The 23,245-nt window shown below is 38.8% G+C and overlaps 1 pseudogene; it reads left to right on the top strand.

Annotated features, from left to right (window-relative positions):
* Nucleotides 1–14,513: 14,513 nt before the first annotated feature.
* Nucleotides 14,514–14,670, top strand: LOC115029665 (annotated as a pseudogene).
* Nucleotides 14,671–23,245: the final 8,575 nt, after the last annotated feature.

The following is a 23,245-nucleotide window of genomic DNA, read 5'->3' as shown; positions in this document are numbered from 1 at the left end:
TATTTTTAAAAGGGAGTTATTTATGTCCTTCTTAAAATCCTCTATCACCATCATGAAAAGTAATGTTAGATCTGAATCTTGCTTTCTCATTGTGATGGTGTATCCAGGTTTTGCTATGTTGGGAGAAATGTGTTCTGATGATGCCAAGTACCCTTATTTTCTGTTGCTTATAGTCTTAAGATTGCCTCTTGCTATCTGGGTATCTCTTGTGGTACCTGCCCACGCTGTCTCTGACTGAAGTCTATCCCTCCTGTGATTCTGGTTTTGTCAGAACTCCTCAGAGTCCAGCTCTCTCTGTGATCCTGTGATTCTGGGATCTTGTGATCCTGAGATCCTAGGTGTTTCAAAGCTTCTGGGAGTTAAGCTGCCTCTGGGATCCTGAAATCCTGGTATGACCAAGCTCCTGAGATCCTGTGATCCTATGATCCTGGGTGTGTTAGAGCACCTGAGAGTTGAGCTTCTGTTGGGTGTTGTGTGACTGGGTGTAGAGCTACCGCCCAAAGTCTGCTCAAGGCACCGGCTTAGATTGGAAGGATTTCTACATGATTAAAAAATATATATAGTGTAAATAAGGCAGGTGAGAGTATTTTTAGGTGGGTCTTGTAGTGTAGAGAAATTTTAATCCAGCAACATGGATGTTCTTTGCAGGGATCATATCCAAATACTTTCTAGGAATGTGTGAGCTAACTGGAATGACACATTATTAATTCCTCTGCCTAGATATACCCTTAGAACACATCCTTAATCTCTAACAGTGAAGGTAAAGTTAGTTTCAAGAAGGAAGTAGCCATGTCTGAAAGTAACTCCTATTTGAGGGGAGTGACAAATCAAAGATTAGACAGAATGAGTCAGACATAGGATATTCCCAACTCTCACTGGAACAGACAGGAAATGGAGGCTACTTAGGAGCAGGAGAGAGGGAGAGAGAGAGAGAGAGAAAGAGAGAGAGAGAGAGAGAGAGAGAGAGAGAGAGAGAGAGAGAGAGAAAGGGAGAGTTTTGACTCAGGCAATTTTACAGGTGAAGACGAAATCAGCCAGAGAATAAGAAGGAGCCAGAAGATTAGAACTGATTGTCAGAGTTAATTATTTGAGGCCAAGCACAGCAATTAAGTTAGAATATAGGAGAAGCCAGTTTGATTCAGTCAGATTGTAGAGGAGTTTGGGCTAGACAGTTGAGTTGAATCAGGCAGCCAGAGTTCAGAAAGTGAGTTTATTCAGCAGTAAGTTTCTGAGAAGACAGTTATATTTGCTGAATGAAAGATACTTTTTCAGTAGAACATAGACATGTACCATTGTGGGATGTATTAAATGTGTTCCTTTTAAAGTGGCCTTATTTTTGAGAATTATTGTTCATAAAATTATAGGAGACAGAACACATAATTCATGGTGTTTAATATGAGTATCCAAAGATGTATTTAAAGAGAATTCATATAATTTTGCTTCTTCCCTGCCCCCTCTTTTTAATTTTTTTGGTGTGAAGTGTTGAGGATTAAACTTAAGGTCATATGACACCACAGAGTTGGTTTAAGTTGAGGCTTATCCACAGCCATGAACAAACTCACTTTGAATCCATTAAAGTGTTTACCAACGATAGGGGGGATAACAGTTAAGGGAATTTGGGATTATAAGGTGATATAAAATCATTTTGTTTTGCTTGGACCAAGGGCTAAAGTGTACGTGAAATGAGGGCTGTGATTTGTCAAGCCTCTCCACCTGATAGCTATTGAGAATTAGAAGCATGTAACTGTTACAGTTCTCAAGGAGGAGAGAACAGAGGTCTGAGAAGAAATTTTCAAGCATTCAAATGTAGACAGGACACAGAAAGCAGTTGCTGGGAGCAACAGAATTGAAGGGGAAAGTATGCACGGAGGCTTAAGGATTTGAAGCAGTCTCTAAGTGATCTTCAGGGGATCCAACACTTTCGAGTTCTCTAGCCTCCACCCTGAGGTTGATAGCTGCCCTATGGACACAGTAGGTGTCAGAGAATGGTGAATCTTACAGTCAAGAATTTCTGTTTAGAGTTCAAACTCCATTACTCATCATGTGTGAGGGACAGTGCCTAACTTTCAATCTTTTAAGATATGAATGTCTTTAGCTGTAAAGTGTCTACTTTGCTGTATCAATATTGAAAGTAATTGGATAGTATATTCATCTGCCCTAGCAAAGGGCTCAGCTCAGGGAGTGCTCACTACCATTGAAAGTGTTTGATTAATCTTGCTCCAACATTGTCCCTTATATATTCACTAAGCAGATATTGAATGGGACATCATTATAAGTTACACACTGGTTACTCAAAGATGGAACTAATTTAATGCATTAAAGTCCATTAGGGAAAAATACGATCAACTAAAATTTATTGTCTCGATGAAGAAAAGCAAGGAGGAAGGGACAATGAGGTTAGTCAGTGCTCCTTAGAGGAGAAAAGGCTTGAGTGTTGTCATGTGGACTTAATAGGAAACGCTGCCAAACTAAGGAATCAAGGTGGCAAGAGGGTACTTACGTTATTCTCCACTATAATAATTTAATTTCTGATAAATAGGTGTGTGTTACTGAATACAATATAATGTGGCAAAATCGCCAACACACCAACCAAACTGCACCTATTTCTGGAGCACATTTTTCTGTCACTAGTTGAATCTACTTTGCTGGAAAACTGAAGAGTTATGTGAGGAATGTGTCTTGTTTTTCATAAAGGGATTATGACAAACTTTTAGGCTCTTTAAATCCCTTGGAGCTATCTTTCTAGGCTTTTATTAATTGCACATAATATTTAGATATATACTTTGTGTTAAAGGTAACCTTTGTCACAATTATACTATAGTATACACACACACAGGCACATATTGGTGTTTTGTATGTCAGGTGTAGATCAGTATATCAACTGTTCTTAAAAAGAGAAAACAGAAAAACAAGAAAGATTTTCCCTTGTAAATGCTGCTGCAAACTGGACACGCAGGGGTGATGTCAAGGTGCTTTTCGCTTTACAGCCTCTTTTGCAATGGCAAGACTCTCCTGAAACAACATTTAATGTTTGTTTTTCAAACAAACCCATGGATCTATTTTGTAAAAACTCATGAGTGTTTTTATTCATCCCATATCCTTTCCAGGCTTGTTCTTTGCCAAAGGAAACATGATTAAGGCAGCCCAGGAAGAGTTCTGGGCCGCAGTAAGATACAATGGCTGTGACTCTCACACAACTCAGAAGAGACAATGGGGAAATCTCTGTGGATACTCTTGAGGGGGGTGTTAGAACTCTTCAACTGTCAGGCAATAACTCAAACTTAAAAAAAAAAGAACTGCCCCAGCCATCAAATTGCTAACGATAACTTAAATTTAGCTCCAAAGCATCCATAAAGAAAAGAAGAAATCTAAGTCTTAAAAATTTTATAAAGCCCTGTGGCAGTATTTAAGCTGGTATTGACAAAGCACTTAAATAGATCTATTCCTGGTATGTTCGCTTCTATGCTTCGAATAGTTTAAGATGCAGTGGACCCTGGGAATTCTCCCTCTATCTTCACTTTAAATATTGACAGGGTTTGAAATCAAATATGTCTATAATGAAACATACAAGAAGATTGTTACTCCCTTACCCTGACTTCAGAGGGAAGCAGGATTTACCATTTTCTTTGTTGTCAATATGAATGTAGCTTAAGCAGCACAAGGTGAGGAAAGAAGTGTAGAGATACTAAGAGTGGACACCTAACTTAAAAGCACTAATGTCTTCAAGACACACTCAAGACCATTTCAATGCCATGAGTTCCCGATTTCTGCCTTCTCTCTGGCTTTCATAGTCTCTAGTGAAAAGGCTGCCTTCTCTCTACAGTCTGGTAACTAACCGCTTACAAAGGAGCAAAGTGAAGGCCTGAGTTATGTTGTTTGTTTGTTTTTTGTTTTTGTTTTTTGCTAGTATAAAGTCTTTATTAGCTGGCTGGTGACTACACTGGGTGTTGTGTGTGTGTGTGATTAAAAATATTTTTATTAGATATCTTCTTTATTTACATTTCAGATGCTATCCCCTTTCCTAGTTTCCTCTCAGAAAATCCCCTATCCCCTCCTCCTGCTCCCCAACCCACCCATTCTCCCTTCCTGGCCCTGGCATTCCCCTATACTTGGGCATTGAACCTTCACAAGACCAAGGGCCTCTCCTCCCATTGATGACCGGCTAGGCCATCCTCTGCTACATATGCAGCTGGAGCCATGAGTCCCACCATGTGTTTCCTTTGATTGGTGGTTTAGTCCCAGGGATCTCTGGGGTACTGGTTAATGGCTCAGTTGATGAGAGCTAGTCAGTTTTAGAAACAGAGTGAGCTACAATAAAAAAGCTACTAAAGAAACTATGTTGAATCCCCTCTGATGTGGTCTGAAAATTGTGCTGCCAGGTTGAACTACAGTTGTGAAAGCAGGCACATATGATTAGTAAATGGATGTGGCTATACCGGAAAGTAACTACTAACGATGTTGCCTACCTATAAAATCCCATGTCAAAAAGAAAACCAAACAAGCGGGGCAGTGGTGGTGCATGCCTTTAATCCCAGCACTCGGGAGGCAGAGACAGGTGGATTTCTGAGTTTGAGGCCAGCCTGGTCTACAGAGTGAGTTCCAAGACAGCCAGGGCTACACAGAGAAATCCTGTCTCAAAACAAACAAACAAACAAAAAAAGAATCTCACTTTGTGTCTGTATGTATTGTTTTGAGACAAACTGTAAGGTTCACACATCCCTCCATGGAATTATCTGGGCCACCGCAGACTTGATACACTGCCTGGGGAATTCTCAGCACAGTGCCAGGAAGGACCTTAGCTCTCTAGGCTCTTTCTTCGGTGTATGCCAAGATTTGGGTTTTGTGATTAGCGACAAATACCCTTTCAACCTTACCTTTGATGTCAGTGTCTGTGATACCAAATACTAACTAAAGAGGCTGCATATATAGGCAACTTTCATCTCCAATGTGTTATCAATAATCACTTACTAACAAATTATCATTGTGTCTATGTCTGAATATGCACTAGAGGTCGCAAACTCTCCTAAATCAAAGTTGGCATGGTAAAAACATCTTCTCAAATGTTTTCTTCGCTGAAATTACATTTATAGTTGAAATATGTGGCTATTATCTCCAAATTAAAGTACTTCAATAATTAATGATGGCAATAAAATTGTATATTCATAGAGATCACTAAATTGAAGCAGTACCAAGAAGTACCATTTATAGCATTGACTTATTTAAAAATACTTATGATTTTAATTATTTAATTGCAATTGGGCAGTAATTTGAGCATATCTTTAAAATCTTCATTTTTTCCTGTTTTGTGAAAATAGAATCTAAGTAGTATTTTCAACCAAAATATATTTAATTAAAGCAATAGGCCCCATATGACTAACTGCTTATAGTTCTGAACTTCTGTATGTTAGACATTTAAGCAAAGGTTTTTGGAACTAATTTCTAGAGTCATTCCACATCTTCAGTAATGAAGATGGTGACCCTGAAATTTGCCAAGCTTTAGGTCTTAGTGACAGATCCCGATAATTCACACATGAGTAACATTCCTAGAATTATTATCTGCTTGCATGAAATCAGTAGTCAAGTTATTAAAATTATTATTTTATACCTTACATATGAAACATAAAGAGGGCCTATCCTTATTTTATATTAAGTCACAGCAGGATAAAATAATGAAGAATACCACGTTTCCTCTTTACGCTTTGCCCTTTATATCCTGTGTTTTGCAGAGTTGACGCTGGAGTGAAGAGATTATAGAAAGTGACAGGATTTTGTCACTGAGAACGTAATAAATGTTCGGCCTTTCTGTTTATACACAGGTATTTTTTCAAAGAATAACTGCAACAGGCCATCTTGTTACCAGATAGCCAGCTTTATGTCAAAGACAAGTCACATGACACACAAGAGCTATGCAAATGTTTCTTTCCAGGGACTGTTTTAATGTGTTTTAGATGTTTCAAAGAAAAGTTGGTCCTGTGAAAACGCAACTTTATAGCTGAATACTGCCCTCCAATAAACAATATGGCTATAGCAGTGAGAACCCATGAGTCTGATGTCTTTAGCTTGTAAAGGTGTGGTAATTTTTACCTATCACCTGCAGTGTGAATCTGCATTTGAGTCTTCTCCAGAGCTGATGATGCTAAAACTCGTGTACAGGCAAGGAAATTCAGTCTGCAGACAGAGGATGCAAGATAATGTTGTTAGCTTGAGATCCAGTTATAGGTTTTTCTTTGCCATAATTCTAGATTTAGACTGAAGGATGAGATTCTGTTAAAGGATTTTATGGAGCTTTATGTTCATGAAAACAATAAAAATTGGAGTAAAATTTGTAACCCGAGCTATCCTTTTAGTTTTAAAAATGTTCCATAGCTGTTCTGAACTATAATTCTTACATTAGGCCATTGAGTCTCCTAAAGTTGATGTTTTAATGGTTCCTAGTGTAGATATAGGTTTACAGAAATCATTGCAATGAATTATAGAGAACTTTCTCATCTCAACAGCAACAACTCATAGATTTTAACTGCTATCCACAATCTGCATCCTTTCTACTCTTTCCACATTTAATGAGTTCTCTATCTGCATAGATTTGCATGTTTTGGCATGGCCTATAAGAGACTCACAACACAAATGGCCTTTTCTAAGTGACTCCTTTTACTTTGCATGCTCCCCAAATCTATTTGAGTTGTACCACAGAAATCCTTACGTCATTTCATGGACACACCACATTTGGTGAATGGAGGTATTGTATATAACTTTGAGCACACATATGTCTTATTTTTCTTGATTGTATAGCCACAAGTGGGATTGTTGGACCTATGATAATTCTACGTTTAATTTTTTTGAGAAGTAATGACAATCTTTCCTAATGTGGCTACATAATTTTGAAGTCACCCCAAACAACAATATGTAAAGACATCATATTTTCCTATCAACACTGATTGATGTCTGTCTTTAACTTCGGTTGTTTTAACAGTTTTACTAGTGGCAGATAATTGCGGTTCATTGTTTTTCTATTGTGAATAATGGCATTGAGCATCCTGTGATGTGCTTATTGGCTATTTTCATGCTTTATCTTTTGAATAAGTGTTTCACTCTACAGTTCAGGCTGACCTCAAATTTGCCCTTACCTCAGCTTCCAGAGTGCAGGTTCATATGCATGAGTCAACAGCTGACATTAATTCTTTGTAAAACTCTATATCTATACGTTTTGTCCATTATTGTTTTAAAAATTCAATTTATTTATCTTTTTATTCTTTGATACTTATTTGTGTGGGTGGCATATAATATGCCTCAATGCATGTGCAAAGGTCAGAGAACAACTTCTAAGTCAGTTCTCTTCTTCTACAGCGTATCCTAGGAATGAACCTCAGGTTATTAGGATTGGTGGCAAGTTCTAGGCGTCCTGAGTCAGCTCATCATCCTGTTTTTAACCATTTAGAAAATGATTGTTAAATAGTATTTTTTTATTCTTCTAGTCTGTCTATATTAACTCACATTATACAATAAGACAGCTATTTCCTCTCATCAATAATTTATTCAAGTAGTCTTAGTGCACTGTTATTGCTATTACTATTGGTTTGATGCTAATAATTTTCTGTTTAAATTAATGGGACCTTTAAGGTCAACATATCACTTTGTTTGATATTTGCATCTAATCTTCAAATGATCTTCTCATATTCTGCCTACCTAAAATTTTATGGATTAATCTTGCCTGTTCTCTATGGAGTTGTGATTTCTTTTGCATATCAGTCAGATATCCTATCACTGAGCTATACCCAGCCATTTCAGTTAATTTTATATTTTCCTCATCTATGCCCTAGAATCATCAATTTACACAATTACAATACAACAAAAATGGGTTCTTTTATTGGAGAATGGACTTACTTACAAGCTAATAATATCTTGGGGCAGGGCATATTCATTAAAGACAGTGTTCTCCTGATTTAAGACTTCCTAGGGAAATTAGAGAAACAGCACTCTTCATAATAGTCAAAATAACATAAAAATACCTTGGTGTGACTCTAACTAAGCAAGTGAAAGAACTTCAAGTCTCTGAAGAAAGAAATCAAAGATCTCAGAAGATGGAAAGATCTCCCATACTCATGGATTGGCAGGATTAATATAATAAAGATGGCTAACTTCCTGAGAGCAATCTACAGATTAAATGGAATCTCCATCAAAATTCCAAATCAAGTCTTCAACGAATTAGAAAGTGCAATCTGCAAATTCATCTGGAATAACAAAAAAACCTAGGATGGCAAAAACTATTCTCAAAAATAAAAGAACTTCTGGTGGAATCACCATCCTTGACCTCAAGCTGTACTACAGAGAAATTGTGATAAAAACTATCAGGCATTGTTACAGGAACAGGCTGGTAGATCAATGGAAAAGAATTGAAGAACCAGAAATAAACCCACACACCTACGGTCACTTGCTCTTTGACAAAGTAGCTAAAACCATCCAGTGGAAAAATGACAGCATTTTCAACAAATGGTGCTGGCTCAACTGGCAGTTATTATGTAGAAGAATGCATATTGATCTATTCTTATCTCCTTGAACAAAGCTAAAGTCCAAGTGGATCAAGGACCTCCACATAAAACAGAGACACTGAAACTTATAGAGGAGAAAGTGGGGAAGAGCCTCGAAGATATGGGTACAGAGGAAAAAATTCCGGAACAGAATAGAAACAGCTTGTGCTGTAAGATCAAGAATCAACAAATAGGACCTCATAAAATTGTAAAGCTTCTGTAAGGCAAAAGACACTGTCAATAAGACAAAAAGACAACCAACAGATTGGGAAAGGATCTTTACTAATCCTAAATCTGACAGAGGGCTAATATCCAATATACAAAGAATTCAACAAGTTGGACTCCAGAGAACCAAATAACCCTATTTAAAAAAATGGGGCACAGAGCTAAACAAAGAATTCTCAACTGATGAATACTGAATGTCTGAGAAGCACCTAAAGAAATGTTCAACATCCTTAATCATCAGGGAAATGCAAATCAAAACTACCCTGAGATTCCACCTCACACCAGTCAGAATGGCTATGATCAAAAACTTAGGTGACAGCAGATGCTGGCAAGGATGTGGAGAAAGAGGAACATTCCTCCATTGTTGGTGGGATTGCAAGCTTGTACAACCACTCTGGAAATCAGTCTGGCGGTTCCTCAGAAAATTGGACATAATACTACCAGAGGATCCAGCAATACCTCTCCTGGGCATATACCCAGAAGATGCTCCAACATGTAATAAGGATACATGCTCCACTATGTTCATGGTAACCTTATTTATAATAGCCAGAAGCTGGAAAAAATCCAGCTGGACATCAACAGAGCAATGAATACAGAAAATGTGGTTCATTTACACAATGGAGTACCACTCAGCTATTAAAAACAATGAATTTATGAAATTATTAAGGAAATGGATGTATCTGGAGGATATCATCCTGAGTGAGGCAACCCAGTCACAAAAGAACACACATGATATGCACTCACTGATAAGTGGATATTAGCCCAGAACATCCGAATACCCAAATACAATTTGCAAACCACATGAAACTCAAGAAGAAGGAAGACCAAACTGTGGATACTTTGATCCTTCTTAGAAGGGGAACAACATACTGATGGAAGGAGTTACAGAGACAAAGTATGGAGCAGAGACTGAAGGAATGATCATGTAGAGACTACACCACCTTGGGATCCATCCCATATACAACCACCAAACCCAGACACTCTTGCAGATGCCAACAAGAGCTAGTTGACAGGAGCCTGATATAGTTGTCTCCTGAGAGGCTCTGCCTGTGCCTGAGAAATACAGAAGTGGATGCTCACAGTCATTTATTGGATTGAGCATAGGGTCCTTAGTGAATGAGCTAGAGAAAGCACCCAAGGAATCGAAGGGGTTTGCAGCCCAGTAGGAGGAACAACATGAGCTAACTAGTACCCTCAGAATTCCCAGGGACTAAACCACCAACAACAGTACACATGGTGGGACTCATGGCTCCAGTTGGATATGTAGCAGAGGATGGCCTAGTTGATCAGCAATGGCAGGAGAGGCCCTTGGTCTCTATGCCCCAGTATAGGGGAATGCCAGGGCCAGGAAGTGGAGGAGTGAGCAGGGGGAAGGGAGGGAGTGTATAGGGGGAGGAGGTTTTCAGAGGGGAAACCAGGAAAGGGGATAACATTTGAAATGTAAATAAATAAAATATATAATAAAAAATAAAATAAAATAAAAAGACTTCTTAGAGGAAAACTGGGAAATATATTCATTTGTAGATAATTGCTTTTTGTTTGTTTGTTTGAGACAGGGTTTCTCTGTAGCCCTGGCTGTTCTAGAACTCACTTTGTAGACTAGGCTGGCCTGGAACTCAGAAATCCGCCTGCCTCTGCTCCCAAGTACTGGGATTAAAGGCGTGCACCACCACGCCCGGCTCATCCATTCTTATTTATTTGTACCTTTCCCCGCCTCCCCCCCCCAAAAAAAAACCCTGTGGATTCATGCTTATCAGTAACAGACTTATGATTTTCCTCCTTTTCATTCTTTTCCAACACTATGAACTCAATTTCTACTATTGTGGATTAACTTCCTCATTTGTTCAAACTCTCTTGTCTTTAATCACATAGTTCTGAGGCATAGTGCTTGCAAAACACGCTGGATATGCTGACCAAGTATGTTCCCAGCTCCAGAGCCACAGACTCACACTCTTGAGCTCCCACAAGTTTCCTGGCTTCCCACAGGAGTGGAGGCAGAAGGAGCCAACTAGAGCTGTTTGAAGAGGCTTTGATCTCAAGGACTCAAATCAAACTGTCTTGGTATGAATGAAATAAGTAAGAGGACTGTGACTCCTGGTTCTGGAGAGATCACTTTCTCTTTCCCAAGAAGTACCTCTGCAGAGGGAGTCAAATAAACACACCAAAGTAGCACTGGCAGCTTGTAATTCTATTGACAACTATTGGGAACAGCCTCTCAAAGGCTGTCGGGACCATGTTAAGTCATGGAAGCTGAAGAAGGTTGAAAGACCTGAACGAGACATGTATTAAGGATGGAGAGGATGCCTGTGAGCAGAAGTGATTAGTCTGTAGAGTGAACATTCCCCTACTGTATCTGAGTCAAGATGGTGGTACCATGCGATTGCCTTAAGGATAGGGAAAGAGAATAATTTGGTAAGAAATAAAATGGTGATATAGTAGATGATATGCTATTTCATGTGTGGGTACTTTCAGATATATCAGTTTGTGTATTGAAAACTGTAGCTGCTGTAGCTGGCACAGTACAGAAATGGTATAAATAGCCACACTAATATAAAGCAAGGGTATTAAATTTTAAAGCATTTTGAAGCCTTTGAAATCCACATAATGGAGACTTTTATGGAAAAGTAAAGAAATATGAGATCATTACTTATGTGTCACAGCCTAAGGAGACATGAGTTTAACTTTTACCTCACATTTTTTTTAATTAAACCAATATCAGATTAGTATAGATTATTTTTTGGAGAGAATTTCATGTTTATCGCAGATTTATGTAATTGCAATATATAAAATTTTATTAGCTCTTTTTAACACCCTTTACATTCACACATCTTATATTGTCCTTTGTAAATCATAACCCCAACCTGTATTCCCCGGTAGGAAACACCATCTCTTGACATCACCTTAATAAATGTCCCTTATTAGGCACGTCGCTTCTGCCTCGGTCAACATCATCGACAGACACAAGGTGGTAGAGTTTATTTTTGGCCAGCAGGCTTCTCATTTGATTTGCTTGTCACAGAAGCTTTCCTTGGTCTTCCTTTTGCTGACTCTGACTTTCCCTTCTTGTGCTGTGTAACGCACACACAGCACACTCCAGCCTTTCCAAGTGGTCAGAGTTTGAATCACAAAACACCGTGAGTGGCTTGTCTTTTACTGCAGCTGTGGCCTAACCTCATTTCCTGGTGGTCTAAGTACCAGCCTTGTATTCTACCTCTTTCCTTTCTTTCCACATCCCTTACCAGTGATATTTTGGTTGTCTGTGCCTCAACAGCCCTCTAAGGCTCTTATTAAGCTACATTTTCTGTAAGGATATCTTAACTCTTTTTGATATGAATTAATTCATTTTTTCTGTTCTCATGTTCCAGTACTGCAAGTTGTGTTACTGATATAGTACAGGACTCAGTGTTCATTTGGATTATAATTACTCAGTGGCACACTTTAGGACAGGAGGGTGCTAAAATCTTAGAGGAATCGTGAATGTGGTTTCATGAGAAAGAAAGCTGACATTTTTTTTTTTGTATTTAGCAAATGGTTTTGATGAAGAGGACATGTATAAAAATAACACAAAAAAACCCCACAAATACCATTGCACAAGCTCCAGAGTGTGGAAAAGGGTCCAGGCAAACCATTTTGTAAAAACTACATGGTGAGCATGTTTGTTTTTATGGGTCAAGTCACTATTACAACACTAAACTTCATCACAGTAATAAAAGAAACAGACAGAAACAATATATAGGTGTATATAGGTGTGTGTGTGTGTGTGTGTGTGTGTGTGTGTGTGTATGTGTGTGATATCTAGGTTTCAACAAATTTCTCATGAGTAAAGAAAAATGTACCCTGTCTTTGCATAAGTGTCACAAGAGTGCTAGAGTCAGCTTTTAATATTCATCCATCAACTGAATTCATTTCCATTTTGCCACTTGATAACTCCACTATGTCTCTTACAGATACTTCATATTCACCATGTTTAAAGGAAAAGTGATTTTCTTGTGCTAACCAGCAGTCTTACTATTTATTTCAAAGATCAGATGATTCCCTCAGAACTATAACATTCAAATCTGTGTGCTTCCTTATCATCTACTGGAATCCGAAGGTTGTTAATTTTAAATGTCCATTCATTATTGTTGGGTGGAAGATTTCTGTGGATCTTTCATGTTTGCTTTGTGGGTGTTCACAGTTTTGTACAGACTATCTTTACATGGAAGTATATGCAGCAAATAGCTCCAGGAGGCCCAGATGTATTGTTTCATTTAATGACCCCTGTGCAGTGAGCTAGATGCTCTAATTTTCCATCTCATCATCATTCTCTTTGACAATAGAAGCTCTTAACAAAGCTGGTGGCACATGGATACTCATGCCTTTTGAGAAACAGAACTTGTACTTTCTTCAAAGAAAGACAGGAGGACAGGACTTCATTGCCTCTGTTGAGGTAAAAAAAAAAGTCTTAGAGAAGAACTTTATTTGGTTCATATCTAATTTGAGACAAGTTAACCATCAATGAAAGCTGGACTAAGGTTCTGATAGAACATCGAACACCTGTCCTGTAGTCAACAGTCCGAAGGTCCAGTGTACTGATACTGTCACATTGCTTGTTTGATCTGTAATGAAGAGGAAAACGATGACTGTCTGGCAAGGGAAGTACCAAGGTGGTCCTTAGGGAGAAAATTAATTTGAGAAAGTACACTTATTCATAATTTTCTGCAATTATAAAAGTATGTCATTTGAAGATCCCCAATTGTAATTAGTAAAACAGCAATCGAAACAGATGAAGGAGACCTCCTCTTCTGGGGCACTGGGCAGGCATTAAGCACTGCTAAAACCTTTTAAATTCACTATTAATGTGGTTGGCATGCCCATTCATTTCTCGTTGGAGTGTTCTTTCTGATACTCACTTTTTTTATATGTAGATGAAGGTTTTGTAGTAATTCACCTCTCTGATGGGCAGTTCTTATATTCACTCTCTGTTTCCTTGATGTCTTGAGTAAGAGAATTACTAGTAACATGGCTAGCTAGCTTATTTTTATGTCAGCATTTGCAATTTTAAACACTCCATGGACTCCTTGTGAAAACTCCACAATTGCAAATAATTGTTTCCTCTCCTGACAGTGCCCCCCTCAACCTGAAATGTTTTAGTTTCCCAGTCTGAAGGAATGATAGATGACCTGGTAATCATTTTCACCTGGGTCAGATGTGGGCCATGCCTCCTGGTAGCCTAGTAGGGGGATTGCTATGGTATTCTTAAAGACACAGGGATGTGATTGGTACAGAGAGGACAGAGAACAGAAATTGAAGATAAAGTAAGTTTAGGAGAGCCAGAAGAGAGAAATTGGAAGAGCTTTTTGGCCTAAGGATCTCACACTGTAAACATAGGAGTTGTTATGTTGGCCAGTCAAGGGTGAGGAATACTAATAGCTAGGTCTGCATAGATGCTCAGCTGATGGCAAAGGTGAAGAAATGCTGCATCCACATCCTATAAAAGAGCTGTAGCAGGTACAGAACTATGAGTCCTGCTCCTGAGACTTGTACAAGAGCCTTAATATGCTACTGCCACCTCACTCCTGTCAACTCTTGCCATTTTTTTCCCTGCCACTAGGACTTGCTGGACTAGAGAACCACAAGTTATGTGTGTTTCCCAGTAAGCTATTCGGTTGAGTGCTAGTCCTTCATTTCTCCTGCTCAGCATTGCTTCTTGTTACCATGGATGTAAGACTCTTACTATATCCCTGGCACATTGGCCTCTGTAACTACTGAGCTTCAGTTTCTATCGCTTCTCGGCCTTTTGGCTAAGATCAAGTGCAGTTTCTGCTGCACTTGGATTTTATATCTAATATTACTTTCCATTTTTTGAGTGACTAAAGATGTTTCTGTGGTGTTTCTTGATTTATGAGAAGCTCTTATTATGTAGTCCAGGACGGCCTCATAGTGTACAGTTTGTACCTTCCAATAGGAATCTAATCGCTCCTGTTTATATCATGTCTCAATGTCTTGTCTTTATCTACTACATGAAAAGTTTCGAGGAAGACACAATCAATTTTTCTTGCTCCAAGTTTCTCTCATCTGTGGACATTCTTGCTAAGACTGATCACTGTTATTTTGGTCATTCTGGTTGCTTGTTCCTTCATTACACATTCACTCTCCTATTTTAAGGATCTCTTCCATCAGGAAGGAATGACTCAGTATCTAAATGGATATAACTGTCTGTCTCTTAAATGTCCATCTATGATGTGCATATTCATGAGCTTCATTTTATTATTCTGCCCTCATAAACCATAACAATCTTCCCAGGCATCAAGATAAGCTGCTTCTAGGGCTGTGGGCTTCCTAGTATTCTCTACCTCACCAAAACCCAATGATGATAGCAACCATATCTCAAACGCAAAAGAATCTACCATTCCCTAAGAAACTTGAGAACAGCAACACTTTAAGGTAAGTGGCTATGTAGGTAACTAACTGTGTGAAGATAAGACATAAGTGCAGGACTGAGGAGCTGCTCTTGGACAACCAACTTTACTTGAGGTCATTTAGGAAAATTTGGGATATGATTGTAACATTTGAGAAATGAAGCCTAAAGCAGTTAATCACTCTCACCTGGAGGACCATTTGGACCAAAATGCCATCATTAACTTTTTTTGTTGTTGTTGTTTTGTTTTTTCGAGACAGGGTTTCTCTGTATAGCCCTGGCTGTCCTGAAACTCACTCTGTAGACCAGGCTGGCCTTGAACTCATAAATCCACCTGCCTCTCCCTCCCCAGTGCTGGGATTAAAGGCATGCACCACCACCGCCCAGCGCCATCGTTAACTTTAACCCTAAACAAATAGAAGCCTTTCACACTTGATCTTAGCCAAAAGGCCAAGAAGTGATAGAGACTTTTTAAAAATTACATTTTCAGTCCAGGTGAGAAAATTTCATTCAGACTATATATGCATATTTATGTGTAGACTTGTGATATTGTTGGGTTAGTAGTACTCTTTTAGAGACTTTTCAGACACTCTTACTATCATTTTACCCATGTCTCCTTCTATATTTATCTATCCTTTTCTCTCTTATTTGCCCCCACCACATTTCCTGATTTCTTCCATCAGATCATGTGTAGTCAACTCTTTCTCTCTCTCACTCCCTATTGCTCCCCTGTGACCTGCCTTGGTAATGGCTTCATTTATTTTACAGATTCCTGCATTTACTCCAGCATATGTACTCAAACCTCCTGAAGACTGGAAGTTAGGAGGGCTCAGATGAGAGAAGCCATGGGACATGTGCCATTCTGAGTGTGGGTTCTCTCTCTCAATATGATCTTTTCTAGTCCTATCGATTTACCTGCATAGTTTATGATGCTTCCTTCAAGGGCCAAAGACCATTTAACAAAAAGCCTAACACCAAGCAAAAGAATTCATCTTTTAAGTTATTGGTGAGGGTTGTACAAGAGACTCTGTAAACATTACAAGCTATCCCTATTGCCCTTGGTTGTCTCCCAGAGTTTAAAGGTAAGTCCATATTGCTGAAGATACCATGCGTTCAGACACAGGGTCCAGAAGCCCTGAGCTCGAACTGACCTGAAAGTCTCCTCCATGAATAAGAGCTTTTATGGTACAAGAGGTGCCATGCAGACTTCTAAAGGTAGGAAGCAGCAAACAGCCCTACTCAGCTACGATGCCTATAAGACACAAGAACAACAAGCATGGCACAATAACCTTAGGGTGCAGTAGTGACCTGCTAACCTTGGCAGTAACCATCAGCCCTCTAATTGGACTTAAGACCCACTCAAAAAGAGGGTATCTATACCTGGTTTGAAAACCTAGACATTACTCAGAGCAAGTGAAGTTTATCTTAGGGGAAAACCTATAACCACAAATTTATTAAACCAGCTTAATCCCTAACTACATTGTAAATATTGTCCTTATACCCAGTGATAAATGTAGCCTTCACTCCCCATCAAGGGAACTTTTCTTTGTAACAGATGGAGACCACTGCAGAAACCTACAACCAATCTCAACATAAAGTTATGGATCCCAGTCTCAATGAATACATCTAGAAAACAACTCCCACACTGAAGGCTCAGGGAATATTGCTGAAGAGAGGGAAAATAGTTGAAAGCACCAAAGGATCAGGAGTTTTCCATGACACTGTATTTCTTAGGAATGTCAGAAGCTACACCCATAAAGTCTCACTATCACTGCCTACACAAGTGCAGAACAAGGTAACCCACAATAGAGAGGCTGAAGTGGATGGGCAGGAACCCCAGGAAGCCTCAACTCTACATAAAGAACTACAGACAACTCAAGAATGCTGAGAGTGGGAGACATAGTTTCCTCTAGGGAAGAACACACATATTGGTTATCTAATACTAAATAATTAGTTCTGAAAATATACATGCAATTAACAATATACATACTGATCAGGGTATATTTACATATTTAGAAATAAATATATATTTTATATGTGTATATATGTATATATTTACATGAATTTATATATATATTATTGCTAATAATATCTTATATATAAAGTATGTAACAGTAATTAATGAAAAAGAGAGCATGAATTTGAAAAGAGAGCAAGGAGGAGTGTTTTTGAGGACTTAGAGGGAGAAAATGAAATGATGTATTATAATCTTAGAATAATAAAGGAAATAATTAAAAACTAATAATATAAATGTTTCCTTAATTATAGCAATTATCCTATAATGATGTAAGACATTAATAAGAGAGGGAATTGAGCCTAAGGACTTTTTATATTTCTGAATTTTTTTCTGTGATTCCCAAAATAACATTCATATCCAAACCTAAAAAATAAAACAGGATAAATGATATTTTTTAGTATTTATCTTTATGTATATGAGTGTGTGTCTGCATGTGTGTGTTTTCACCATATTCACACCTGTGGAATGCAGAAGGCGTTGGATTTCCTGGAACTTGAGTTCTAGGCAGCTGTGAGCTGACTAATGTGGGTTCTGGGAAGCAAATCCAGGTCTTCTGCAAGAACATCAAGTACTCTTGTCTGCTAATCATCTCTTTATCTCCACAAGAAGAGTCTCCATCCCAAAGATGCTTCACGGAAACTTTACTATTGTCTAGGAAGAAATATAGCAAATGATCAAGAGACTTTCCTTTCAGATTCAGTCTATTCCAAAGTCTTACGTTTCCATAAATCTCCCCATTCATTCTCTATAACATCTAAGGGAAGATAGTATCTATATATCTTTTATATTATATAAATATTACATTATGTATAGCATACACACACACACACACACACAAACATAAACACATATATATGTTGCTTTTTAGCATGTAAAGGTTGTGCTCTAACTTTGTTACTGACCACATGGGTATTCATTCCCAGTTGTTATAAAGGATGCATTTTACTTAGTCATAATGCATTGAAACTTTCACAATTTTCTGTGTTTTATACATTGCCTTTGTATAGACTGTTTCCTCAGAATGAGTTCCTCACAAGACTTAGTTATCACTTGCTTGTTCATCCTTAACAGTCTGAATAGATAAATGTTAGCTGGGGACTTCCTGCATCCCATAGACTGCCTAAACTTCCTCATTTAAGGTCTCATGAATTTTGTGCTTGGCTCTGATGTAACCCTTGTTATTAGGAACAACATTTTATGTCTTTATTTCTTCACTTGGTTATAAACTCCTTATAGACTCAGTCAATGTTTTGTTCTTGACATGTTCTTAAGGCTAAGCACATGGCTCAATGAAAAGAAATTCAAAACTGGTTTTTAAAAAATCACACAATGATATGAAAAAAACAGTCCCATATGCAGCTTCACTTATCTACAGGTTAAATTGTCTTCACAGGCAGTGGACTAAGTGTATGCTCTTAGTTTCTTTCATCTAGAAACAACGCAGGCAACTCAAGCCTTAACTTTTTTTTTTTTTGAGTTAAGTATTTATTTATTTATTTATTGTTGTTGTTCTTTCTTTTTTATATGAATATGAATGCTCTTTTTTTAAAATTAGGTATTTTCTTCATTTATATTTCAAATGCTATCCCAGAAGTTCCCCATACCCTCCCACCCCCACTCTACCCACCCACTCCCACTTCTTGACCCTGGCATTGCCGTATACTGGGGCATATAAAGTTTGCAAGACCAAAGGGCCTCTCTTCCCAATGATGGCCGATTAGGCCATCTTCTGCTACAATGCAGCTAGAGACACGAGTTCTGGGGATACTGGTTAGGAGCTTGGCTTCCATGGCCTGCTTTTGCTCTTAGTGCTCTAATTGCACTGAGATTGTTAGTATTGAAGAGCCTCTTCACATATTTTACCTACATTCTTGAAAAAAAAGTATAGGATTTATACATTATTAAATATACAAAAAAGGGATAATATAGAACTCTATCTTTTAATTCTTTAATGGCACACAGAAATGTCATCCCATGTTATAAATTCTTTAGGCATTGATATATTTACTCATCATTTATGTTTATGAAATAGCGTGGGGCCAACATATCAATTCCAAGTTAGTGCAATATGTTGTGGATGACCTTGGTGCTGTTGTAGTTTGATGTTAGTTCCACTTTCCCAGGAGGGGTTGTCTGGACCGAGGAATGAGTTACAGACTCTGGTGACTCCTTGTGAACCATGCCCTAATGAATAAAGGCATCAATCATTGCATGAGTGGGTGGGACTTCCAGGCTGGATGGAGGGTGAGAGGAAGCAGGAGAGAGTTAGGGGCTTTTTGGACAGGGATAGCCACAGGACAAGATTTAGCTACTAGCATCTTCTGGATTAGATGGCTAATCCACCAGGAATTCCCACTGGAGGGTTTAGATTTCTTATGGCTTACAAGATTAGCATTCTAGTTGTTGCACCCAAAGATTGAGTTACCATTATTTCTGAACTAATTTCCTGTGGTATTTTTCTTCACATGGTGGCTTGACTGGGTTCAAGAGAGGAAAGTATGGGGGCAAATCATGTTTTTGCCAGATGTGCACCACAAAGGCCATGGGGGTTTTGAGGCATGGGGCTAGGGGTGGTAGCATCCTGCCAGTGGGAACTTAGCAATTTGGGTGGAGACATCTCAGGAACTCTGAGTCAGAGAGTCTCCATGAGATCATAATTGGCTAGTGAGATGCCTGGGGCTGAGAATAGCTGGGTGTAGCTCAGGAACTTGCAATTCTTCTTAATATTTCCCAAAATAGCAATATCATAAATATTTTTAATAAATTAAGTAATAATACTAATAAAAAAATCAAAGAATGTCACTCTAGTGATGTTGATAACATCAGGTTCTTCTAATTTCCAGGTGACCTGGCACCCACTTAGTGACTTACAACCATCTATAATTCCAGTTTCAGTGGATCTGATGCCTTATGTCAGTTTCTATAAGCAATGTGCATACATGGTGTACAGATATACACTCAGGAAAAGCATCCATACACATAAAAATCAAACTAAATAGAAACCTTTAAATTTTATTTTGTTATTTTACTTATTCACTTTATATCCCACTCACTGTCCCCTTTCCAGTCACCCCTCCCACAATCCTTCCCCCATCCTGTCTCTCCTTCTCCCATGAGTGGGTGGGTGGGGTCTCCTGAGTATGCCCCTATCCTGGCACTTCAAGTACCTCCTAGGCTAAGAGATTACTCTCCCACTGAGCCCAGACAAGGTAGCCCAGTGAGAAGAATATAAACCACATACAGGCAACAACTTTTGGGATAGCCCCACATAAAGAAGGTCAAGCTGCACATCTGCTACAAATGTGCAGGGACGCCTAGATCCAGCCCCTGTATGTTGTTTGGTTAGTGGTTCAGACTCTGAGAGTCCCAAGAGTTCAAGTTAGTTCACTCTGTTAGTCTTCCTGTAGAGTTCCTACCCCCTTCCGGGCCTGCAATCCTTCCTCCTATTTTTCAATAAGAGTCTTCCACACTCCATCTACTGTTTGGCTATGGGTGTCTGTATCTGTCAGCTGCTGGGTGGAGCCTCTCAGAAGACAACATGTTCCTCTCTGCAAGCATAAGAGAGCATCAGTAATAGTGTTAGGGACTGGTGCTTGCCCTTGGGATGCATCTCAAGTTGGGCCAGTTATTGGTTGGCCATTCCCTCAGTCTCTGCTCCATCGTCTGTACCTGTACTTCTTGTAGACAGGAATTTTAGGTTGAAAGATTTGTGGGTGGGTTGATGTCTCCCTTGCTCCATTGGGGTTCCTGTCTGGCTATAGGAGGTGGCCGCTTTAGGTTCCATATCTCCAACATTGTGAGTCATAGCTAAGATCACCCTCATTGATTCTTGGGTACCTCCTTATCCCAGGTCTCTATCTCATCCTGGAGATCCCCCCCATTTCCAGCTTAAATAAAATTTAAAACTTGAGGTATGCACATAAGCAAATATATAAACACTAGCTAGTAACACCAATTTGTGAATATCTTTGGAGAACTAGATTCTGCTTGTTGTGATATGAGAGGTGTCTTCTACCTCATCAAATCATGGGACGTGTAAGGCCGAAGACCAGCAAGTTGTATTATAAGCATCAGTTCATTACGTGGCTTTTATAGGTATCTCATACTAAGAAATGGACCATGATGGGAAAGTCAGCATTCTTATGTGTGGGAGGGAGAAATTTATCCACTTGGAACAAGCATGTTTTTATCTGGATTTATCTTAAGGCTGCACCATACATTTTCTCCTGTCTGATCCTTGGCTGTGCTTTGCAAGTTTGACGTAGATTTGAGTCACCAGGGGTTCCTTTCCAAATGAAGACTTGGATTCAGTGGATATAGGGAGTCAAAGGAATGTAGTCTGGATTATCTTCTCAAGTATTTGCAGTGAAGTCTTTACACTAATTAAAAATGGTAGACAGAATTGTTGAAAGTTGGAAATACCTTGTTAAGAAATATTCATGCCAAATACCAGAAGACAGATGTTAACTAAGCTCAATGGTATCCATAACTGAAATCCTTAGTGGCTCATGGTAAGTTAATCCTATTGAAATAAAGGACAAGCTATTTCATCTTAATCAGTGAAAGAGACACATACGATGCCTTTTCAGATTTTAGAAGCAACATATATTATCTTTGGTCATCTTTTTCAAACACATCCACTCATCTGGACCTGCAAGCTGCTAGGAATGATTTAGGTCTCAAATTAAAAAACACTGTAAGAAGCCTGGTTTTCATTTAAACTACCTCCCCATTTGAGCCTAGTCACCTAACCTAGCCAGTGACTTTTAACAGCATCTGTTATGGATAAGTCAAACAAATGAAATCCCAGCATGGACAAGTTAGAAGTAATGTGATGATGTTGTGTTTCCCTTTCTAATTTTGTTTGAAAATTTACACCTCCCTGGTAGTGTTCTGCTCTCCCTTGTAAGCAGTGAGTGGAGATAGGAATTTGTGCAATGGCGCCATATTTTTCAGGCTGTACTGTTTGTTATTGTATCAACCCAGCCATAAAATGGGCTATTGCACATCAGCATTAAAACACAAGAGATGGAATGTCTTAGCCCTAAATATATGTGCTCTGGGAGGCACAAGTGTATATAGAACCAATGAAGGGGGTGTGTGTCAGTTTAACAGGCTATCTGCTTAGTTCCTTTGCAGTCATAAAGGAGAAGAATGTGTTTGATTTACTGGATGATCTGATTGTTACACCAATGATTGCTAGGCATGGACAGCAACTCCCAAGGTGTCTATAAAGATACTGAGAACAGAAAGACCATTGTTTGCTGCTGCCCGGATTCTTTTAACTTTTGAGAACTGGGGTTCTTACTTTCCAGGCTCTTAAGGATTTTGGCAGTAAAGTTTCGACTGCACTCCTGCTCAGGATTTGCTCTTAGTAGGACAGGCCAATCATACAGTCATATTCCCTTCCTGGGGAGAGCTCTGTCCACCAGATGGTCAACAGAGAGATATGAACACCTGCCTCAAGAAATAATACGGAATAACTCCAAGGCAGCATAAAGCTCCAAAGTTAGCCACAGGCATCATAACTGTTCAAATTCTCCCATGTTCCTCATCTGTTTCTTCACTTCTTAGTAACTTATCTTGAGTATGTCCACATGTACTCTCTGCATCTGAATCTGAGTTTGTTTTTTAAGGATGGCAAGCCTGTGACACATTAGTGGCAAGAGTGATCGATGTTCAGAATGTTGTGAAATAGCTGTGAAGTAAAAAGCTGCTTATTAAGCCTTTTAATAAACTTCAGGAACAGACTTTTTGCAGATATTTTTTATGTTCCCTAATTACAATTTTCCTCATTTATTTATTATTTTGTGAAAAATACTAATAGCAGACAACAGTTCAAGTTTCAAGTGGAGTATGACCCCAATGATATAGTTCTGGAGAGCATATGTATGTCATCAGTGTGGAAAATAAAAGCCCACCTATGAGCATGAGAGACAAAGGTAGATTTGAAGGAGAGACCTCTATCCCCCACCGCTACCCAGAAGTACTCTCCATCTTCTCCTATCTTCTAGGTCCTGAGAGACTCATAGATTGCACCAGTGAAGTCCTATGTCCTCAGGTTTATGCTTGGATTCA

This window comes from Mus caroli, chromosome 16, assembly GCF_900094665.2.
Source record: "Mus caroli chromosome 16, CAROLI_EIJ_v1.1, whole genome shotgun sequence".
Lineage (NCBI taxonomy): Eukaryota > Metazoa > Chordata > Mammalia > Rodentia > Muridae > Mus > Mus caroli.
Note: the sequence above shows the minus strand (reverse complement) of the source record. Positions and strands in the feature narration are given on the sequence as shown.